The sequence below is a fragment of the Anomaloglossus baeobatrachus genome, chromosome 4 (genome assembly GCF_048569485.1).
Source record: "Anomaloglossus baeobatrachus isolate aAnoBae1 chromosome 4, aAnoBae1.hap1, whole genome shotgun sequence".
Lineage (NCBI taxonomy): Eukaryota > Metazoa > Chordata > Amphibia > Anura > Aromobatidae > Anomaloglossus > Anomaloglossus baeobatrachus.
The window spans coordinates 5,053,785-5,062,982 of NC_134356.1; positions in this window are offsets into that span (position 1 = coordinate 5,053,785).

A 9,198-nucleotide genomic window follows, 5' to 3' on the forward strand; every position below is an offset into this window, starting at 1 on the left:
CATATTCATGACGGCCATTGTCTGGCGGCCATTGTTTTCGCCCCGTTTCGGGGTCAGGCCCGCCGCGCGCTCGTTGTGAGGCTGATGATGTCCATTCATCCTTGTGAATTGATGACATTGTATCGGGCCGGACCCGGAGAGCCACATCTTCTCCTTTCACTTCTCCATCTATTTAGTGAATATTTTTTCGGAGATTGGAATAATATTATACCGCGTCCGTGGTGGCGGCGGCGATTGGCGATGTACGCGGTGTTTTCCAGATAAGAGGCGCTCCCTCCCCCGCAGCTGTCACTCTCGTCTGCCGCACAGAAGAAATATTATTATTATAAAGATACAAAAAAGCTCCTGTCTTTACACGGAGCTGTCACAATGGCGTGGATGGCGCTCCGCCCCGATCGCGCGCTGACCCCCGAGCCCCTCCCCCGCCCATTCTCATGTCACTCTGTCAGAGATGACACAGATTGAGAGGCTTTAGATTATCCGCTCGTCAATCACCTGAAGGGAAACAACAAATCAAATTATAAAGACGGAAAATAAAGGATGAAACATCTCCCTCCTTCCATTAGGATCGCGGAGAACGGCGGCGGAAGAAAGAGGAGGATTCGCGCACAAGTTCCCAAACTTCAGCAAACTTATGTTGTTCGATTTCTGCTTGAATCTGATGAAAAGAGAATGTTTCTCACAGATGGAGGTTTGGCGCAATGTGTCATTTGGAGTAGAATATCTGACTGATACCTTGCAGGAAAGTATCAGGACAGGAGAGATTGGTGCTGCCGTGTTCACCGATACACAGTAACAACCCCCAGGTGTGAGAAGTCTGGAAATTCAACCTTTAAAGCCCATAAAGAACTGTTGGTAAATAAACGTAAAGAATATATTCACTGACAGCAAGCAGAGGCCTCGAAAGTGGTAAGATCAAGGACAATGTTTTTCATCAGCTGCGATAGATTTATAGAGAAACATAAACAGCTGAAAAAACGTAGCAAAGGTATAAAAAAAAAAAAGGTGTGCTGCTGCGCAGGGGCGAAGCAATAAGCATGAGTAGTGGTAACTGTCAGATGCGGCTGCGCAGGGGCGAAGCAATGAGCATGAGTAGTGGTAACTGTCAGATGCGGCTGCGCAGGGGCGAAGCAATGAGCATGAGTAGTGGTAACTGTCAGATGCGGCTGCGCAGGGGGGGAGCAATGAGCATGAGTAGTGGTAACTGTCAGATGCGGCTGCGCAGGGGCGAAGCAATGAGCATGAGTAGTGGTAACTGTGACGACATGGACTCTCATGGGTTAAAGTTTCTTAAAATTCAGCCAGGCAGCATGATAGATTGTCTATAGACGGGGGAGAAGTCCCTCATTGTTTTTACAAGACTCTTGTTGTCTCAATGTAATTGTGTTGGCCACTGAAAGTCAGACGTATTGTTCTCCAGACTCTTCCAGTAATCATTGTTTTGTAGTTGTGTATTGATAATGTGATTACCTTAGTAGCCATTGTCTAGTCTATGACTCCCAGACTACATGTATACCCTCAGTCTTTCTGTAGACCTCATTTGGATGAACATTGTCCATGCAGCTTGAGATTCATCCAATGGGAGAGGCGATCTTGTCCAACCAATCGATGAGGACGCAGTGTATCCAAGTGGAAGGCTGTGGCTATAACAGGGATTTCTTTAAGCCACCAGGTGGTTGTTGATGGCTGATGGATCCAGTCTAAGCTCTTAGGAGCTGACTAGAGGATCAGGATATCTTATGGCTTCAATCTAGGGACTCCGGTTCCGGTTGGAGACCATATCCACAGCCTAGGGATTTTGACTCCGGCTGACAGGATTGTAACATCATACCAGGACTACCTAAGGAGGACACTCAGGTTGGGACAGTTCAGTCACCTGTTACAGACTTTGCGGTCCTCAGACAGCTTCCTAAATCTGGCGTTATTCCAGTCACGGTGGGTGCCCGCCGAAAGCGGGGTGCTGCTGGATTGGAGTAAGCGGCCCTGGAAGCTCTGAGGCATGGACATTCTACATCCCTGGTGAGCAGTGGAAGGGTGAGACTCTGTTGCCTGTTACATTTGTGTGTTTTGCTGGTTATGTGTTATGTGCCGCTAATTGTTTGGGGATCCAATAAAGTCTAATTATTGTGGTTCCCTCACCCTGTGTTGTCTGAGTAGTGTTACGCCCACGGTTAAGGAGGCCGGCGTTCAGTTGGGATGAGCCCTGGGCCACGCTGTCTTCTAAAGGCGGCTGGGTCAGCGGACGAGAGCACCCACTGACCACCGTGTCTCCACAGGAGAGCACCCACTGAGCCCCGTGTCTCCACAATTGGTGGCAGCAGTGGGATACTACTCAGCATGGTTTACCCAGGGGAGCTGCAGCGGACTGGTGTTTTCGGACACCATCCATGGCTCAACAACCAGGGAGGCACATAAGCATACCCAGCAGGCCATAGGGGAGACATTCAGGTTTTGGACGCTGCCATGTCCAACCCCACCAGCTCAGCCATGGGACAAGGACCAGAGAGGAGTTACGACCGCTGCAGTAAATGGATGCTACAGGATCTGTGCCGGAGGCGAAAGATTGACTATAGGAACGCTGAGACTCGGTCAGACTTGATCCGGAAATTAGTCCGTTGGGATGCCCAGAATGATGCAGAGGACGATGAGGATCCCGACGATATTGACCCAGAGGATTTAATCTATGTGCCACATCATGGATTTAGTGACAATCGGGAATCAGCTTTGTCCAAAATGGCCCAAGCCACAGCATTGTTGGCTGCATTGGGGCCTAGATCCTCAAGGGAAGAGAGGGCTTATGTTCTGGAATATGTTTATGGGGTTCCAGCTGCCGTACTGCTAACACCAGCCGCTCGAGAAGGATGGTCCCGCTACCCAGCAGAAGCTGCGCCAAAACAAAGGACTACAAACAGGGCCTGTGACTCGCCCAATCTATGGCGCTGTTATACATGTGGGCGTCATGGACATATCGATAAAGATTGTCTCCAAAACCGAGGCCGCATGCTTGGAGCCCATCTACTAGTTCAGCCGGTCAAGAGCCAGGGACTACAAGACACTGGTTCCTCCATTACCCTGGTAAGCCCAGTTATTGTTTCCCCAGAAGACCCTGTACCAGATTCCCAATTATCCATCTCCCTGGCTGAGGGCCAGCGCTCAGACATTCCTCTGGCATGTGTGCAGTTGGACCTAAGGACCGACCAGTGAGAGGTCGAGGTGGAGCTTGTGGACAGCCTCCCCACACCTGGTATTTTGGGGACCAACCAGGAAGTGATCGATGTGGGGATTGTGAACAGCCTCCCCATACCTGACATTGTGGAGACTAATCAGAGCAAGGCTGATGTGGAGCTTATGGACACCGTCCCCACACCTGTTATTTCGGGAAAGGACCAGGGAGAGGTTGATGTGGGGCTTGTGAACAGCCTCCCCACACCTGTCATTGTGGAGACTAATCAGAGCAAGGCTGATGTGGAGCTTATGGACACCGTCCCCACACCAGTTACTTTGGGGTCTGACCAGGAAGAGGTCCATATGGAGTTTATGGACAGCCTCCCCACACCTGTTTTTTCGGGGACTAGCCAGGAGGAAGTTGAAGTGGGGTTCATAGATGGCCCCACCAAGCCTGTTGTTTCGGATACCACTCAAAGGGAAGTGAAAGTGGGGCTTGTGAATTACCTTCTCACACCAGTCATTTTGGAGAATGACCTAGGACAAGGACTAGCCAGTCAGTTTGTAGCAGCCATCACCCACCTCCAAGCCAAGCAGGACCCTGATGTGGATCTTTCTAACATCTTTTCCAGAGATGGTTTACATTCCCAGTCTCCATCATCCACTTCTGAGCCAAGAACCGTGAGTAAGCCTAACCACACTGTGGCTATTGACTGGGGGAGGATTGATAGTGGGAGATTTGTGCAGGCCCAACTCATGGACCCCACCTTAGTGCTTGTCCACAATATGGCTGCTCAACTTGGGGGAGGTAATCAGGGGGAGGTGTATAGATGCGAGCCTCTGTTGCTGCCCTCACCATTAAAAAGGACAATGCCGTCAAGAGGAGAAGGATGATCAGAAGCCTATCATGTCTGGCTAATATTACAAGTAAAATATATCTTTGTACCGTGTTAGCCAGTAGAGATAAAAAAATTGTTTAAAAGAACAGAGAGTCCTCAGTGGTTGATACCTTTTAATGGCTAACTGAAAAGATGGTAATAATTGCAAGCTTTCGAGACTACTCAGGTCTCTTCATCAGGCATGGTATAACACAAAATCTGAAGAGTCACGTATTTATACACAACAGGACTTAGAATAGTGCAGTAAAAAAAAAAAAAAAAAAAAAAAAAAAGAACAAGTTATATGAAACAGAACTATCTCTATGGCAGGGGGGGGTTATAGAGATAGTTCTGTTTCATATAACTTGTTCTTTTTTTTTTTTTTTTTTTTTTTTTTTACTGCACTATTCTAAGTCCTGTTGTGTATAAATACGTGACTCTTCAGATTTTGTGTTATACCATGCCTGATGAAGAGACCTGAGTAGTCTCGAAAGCTTGCAATTATTACCATCTTTTCAGTTAGCCATTAAAAGGTATCAACCACTGAGGACTCTCTGTTCTTTTAAACAATTTTTTTGGCTAATATTAAGAAGGGGGAGGAATGTGACGACATGGACTCTCATGGGTTAAAGTTTCTTAAAATTCAGCCAGACAGGATGATAGATTGTCTATAGACGGGGATAAGTCCCTCATTGTTTTTACAAGACTCTTGTTGACTCAATGTAATTGTGTTGGCCACTGAAAGCCAGACGTATTGTTCTCCAGACTTTTCCAGTAACCATTGTATTGTAGTTGTGTATTGCTAATGTGATTACCTTAGTAGCCATTGTTGAGTCTGTGACTTGCAGACTCCATGTATACCCTCAGTCTTTCTGTAGACCTCATTTGGATGAACATTGTCCATGCAGTTTGAGATTCATCCAATGGGAGAGGTGATCTTGTCCAACCAATCGATGAGGACGCAGTGTATCCAAGTAGAAGGCTGTGGCTATAAAAGGGATTTCTTTAAGCCACCAGGGGGTTGTTGATGGATGCTGATGGATCCAGTCTAAGCTCTTTGGAGCTGACTAGAGGATCAGGATATCTTATGGCTTCAATCTAGGGACTCCGGTTCCGGTTGGAGACCATATCCACAGCCTAGGGATTTCGACTCCGGCTGCCAGGATTGTATCATCATACCAGGACTACCTAAGGAGGACACTCAGGTTGGGACAGTTCAGTCACCTGCTACAGACTTTGTGGTCCTCAGACAGCTTCCTAAATCTGGCGTTATTCCTTTTCTCGGTGGGTGCCCGCCAAAAGCGTGGTGCTGCTGGATTGGAGTAAGTAGCCCTGGAAGCTCTGAGGCATGGACATTCTAAATCCCTGGTGAGCAGCGGAAGGGGGAGACTCTGTTGCCTGTTACATTTGTGTGTTTTGCTGGTTATGTGCCGTTAATTGTTTGGGGATCCAATAAAGTCTAATTATTGTGGTTCCCTCACCCTGTGTTGTCTGAGTAGTGTTACGCCCACGATTAAGGAGGCCGGCGTTCAGTTGGGATGAGCCCTGAGCCACGCTGTCTTTCTAAAGGCGGTGGGTTTTAGTGGACGAGAGCACCCACTGAGCCCCGTGTCTCCACAGTAACTGTCAGATGCGGCTGCGCAGGGGCGAAGCAATAAGCATGAGTAGCGGTAACTGTCTGATGCTGCTGCGCGGAGGCGGAGCACCCAGTATGAGTAGCTGTAACTGTTGGATGTGGCTGCGCGGACGCGGAGCATCCAGCATGAGTAGCAGTAACTGTCTGATGCTGCTGCACGGGGTGGAGCATCCATCATGAGTAGCTGTAACTGCCTGATGCTGCTGCGTGGAGGCGGAGCATCCAGCATGAGTAGCGGTAACTGTCCGATGCTGCTGCGCAGAGGCGGATTATCCAGCATGAGTAGTGGTAACTGTCGGATGCGGCTGCGCGGAGGCGGAGCATCCAGCATGAGTAGTGGTTACTGTCGGATGCAGCTGCGTGGAGGCGGAGCATCCAGCATGAGTAGCGGTAACTGTCTGATGCTGCTGCGCGGAGGCGGAGCATCCAGCATGAGTAGTGGTAACTGTCGGATGCGGCTGCGCGGAGGCGGAGCATCCAGCATGAGTAGTGGTAATTACTGTCGTTAGGAGATATTTTCAGTTTTCTATATTTTGTGTAATTTTTACCAAATCATTAATTTATGATCTAAAGTTTCCTAATTTCCCAGAGATTTATTTCCATTAGTGATAACTGAAATCTAACAATCCAGGCGTCCGATAAATGGGGATTTTCTCTTAGAACCCCAGGAATTTGAAGGTGAAAGCGTCATGGACGGGCGACTGTGAAAAACCTAAAAAACTAAAGTGAAAACGCATCTTCAGAACGTCCGTGCACCAATCAGAATGCACGATGAGATAAAATAGGTAACGTGGGGGCGTGGCTGAAGGAGCACAATGAAGGACGGCCCCTGAGGAGCTGAAACTACAGGAAGTAACATCTTGATTACACGATTCATCTTGTATTTTTACAGAACGTGTGGAAATCCGGCAAAGTCCAAAAAGGTGAGAAGTTTTGGTATCATTAATGCCTGATTTTGGTAATCTCGAGGGGCTCAATATTCATTTTTTGCTTTTTTTCCTGAGATATAATGATTCCAGAAGAAGCACGGGAATAGAATGCGTGGTCCCTGTCCGCGCCCCCCCCCCGCCCCCGCCTCCTCCTCATTAGGGCGCCGCGTCTCTTTTATTTACAAAGTTACATTTCTGCAGACATTACAAATGGATACATAATAGCATTAATTATACAACGTGTCTATTCTGTGACAAGACGCAGCTTTCAATGGACTACTCAGCTCAAAAACAAAGAGCGTGTCAACTCCGGCTATAGGGATGAAAAGGCGAGTGTCAGCTCATGGGGCTAATGGACTGGATCCTATTGTGAGAGGAGAATGTAATAAAGATTGGACATAGCTTCTATTATCAGCCGCTATGAGACATTTCATGCTTCGCTCTGCGGCTGCTGGAACCAGCAGGACATCGTGTACCCGGCGGCCCCCCGGCCCTGCGCACAGGAGACCCCCAGCCTGAATACAATGGGCCAATCACATCCTGAATCCTAAACACATCCAATCAGTGCACATCCGGGACATTTGCACATTGGAAGGTGATTAGATTGTCAGCTCCTGGGTCCAGACGTATATACAGTATATAGGATGGAGCGAGATCCTGATTCTTGTAACAATTTCTCTTCCATTTCTCTCCGGAGAATTCCTCGGTCCCCGCGAGCTGCCGCTACAGGCGCGGTGACCCGGAGTCAGCGAGACGTGTGGATTGTGTATTTTCCTCTCGCGGCAGCTGCGCCGTCACCTACCTCCGCGGGGTTTATTATGCCTTTTTGTAGCCGCTTAATCAGACCACCTGCTCCAGAAATCCAAATAATTCAGCGCATTCAAAAATTAGAGCGATTCATCGCAAATCAGCCTCGTCTTCTGCCGCTCAGCTGCCGAAGTTTTATGTTTTATTTTGTGCCTCATACATAATGTAAAATATAAAAACACGTAAATAACAGGAAATGGTGAATGACGAGGACAAAGATTCATCATGGAGCCGAGAATGGGATTAACTCAGCCCCGCGCAGCCGGCACCGGCCCACAACTGCCCCCAGAGCGTACACTCATCCGGAGGAGAAAAGCAACTCTATATGGATTAGGGGTCGCCACCAGTTATCCATACGGCGCCAGACCGCGCCATGCCCAAAACCCGCTGGAGGCCACCAAACAGGCCACTATAAGTCAATGGTTGGTGCCACCGGAAAACTGATGTCTGAGGTCTTCACATCAGGACAGTGTCAGGGGAACGGACCCTGCTCATAGACCTCAGTACCCAAAAAGGCCATATAAAGGGCGTCATGAGCCCCAGACTCCACTTATAGACCTCCTACAGCCAGAAATGGCCAAACAAAGGGCGTCATGAGCCCCAGACCCCGCTCATAGACTTCCTAGTGCCCAAAACCCGCTGGAGGCCACCAAACAGGCCACCCTAATTCAATGGTTGGTGCCACTGGAAAACTGATGTCTACGGTCTTCACATCAGGACAGTGTCAGGGGAACGGACCGGCGTCATGAGGCCCAGACCCCACTCATAGACCTTAGTACCCAACAAGGCCATATAAAGGGCTTCATGAGCCCCAGACTCTACTAATAGACTTCACAGTGACCAAAAGAGCCATACAAAAGACTTTGTGAGCCCCAGACCCCGCTTATAGACCTCCTAGTGCCCAAATGGGCCATACAAAGAGTGTTATGAACCCCAGACCCCACTCATAAACCTCCTAGTGCCGAAAATGGCCAAACAAAGGGGCGTCATGAACCCCAGACCCCACTCATACACTTCCTAGTGTCCAAAAGGGAAATACAAAGGGCGTCATTGACCCCACTCATAAATCTCATAGTACAGAAAGGGCCACACAAAGTCATCAGCCCCAGACCCCACTCATAGACATCCTAGTGACCAAAAGGGTCACACAAAGGGACTCATGAGTCCCAGACCCCGCTCATATACCTCCTCCTAGTGCTCACGAGGGCCATACAAAGGGCGTCATGAGCCCCAGACCCTCTCATAGATATCCTAGTGCCCAAAAGGGTCATACAAAGGGCGTTGTATGCCTCAGACCACAATCATATACCTTTTAGTGCCCAAAAGGGCCATACAAAGGGCGTCATGAGCCCTAGACCCTACTCATGGACCTCAGTGCCCAAAATGGACATACAAAGGATGTCATGAGCCCTAGAGTCCGCTCATAGCCCTCCTAGTGCCCAAGAGGGCCATACAAAGGGCATCATAGACCCGCCTCATAGTCCTCCTTGTGCCCAAATGGGCTATACAAAGGGCGTCATGAGCTCCAGACCCTCTCATAGACCACCTAGTGCCCAAAAGACCCACATTGCCAGTCTAATACTCCCCACAGGCCACGATTTCCATATCGGGACTTGTAATATTAACCATGAGAAAAAATGTAACAGTTAATATAGGGGTCTGTACTGGCTAGAATGACCCCTCGATCTTTTCTATGGGGCTACGTAGAGGTTTTGGCACACGGTATGCCGGCGGCTGTCTGATCTAATAGTATGGGCATGGAGAACAGGCCGGTGCGGTGCAC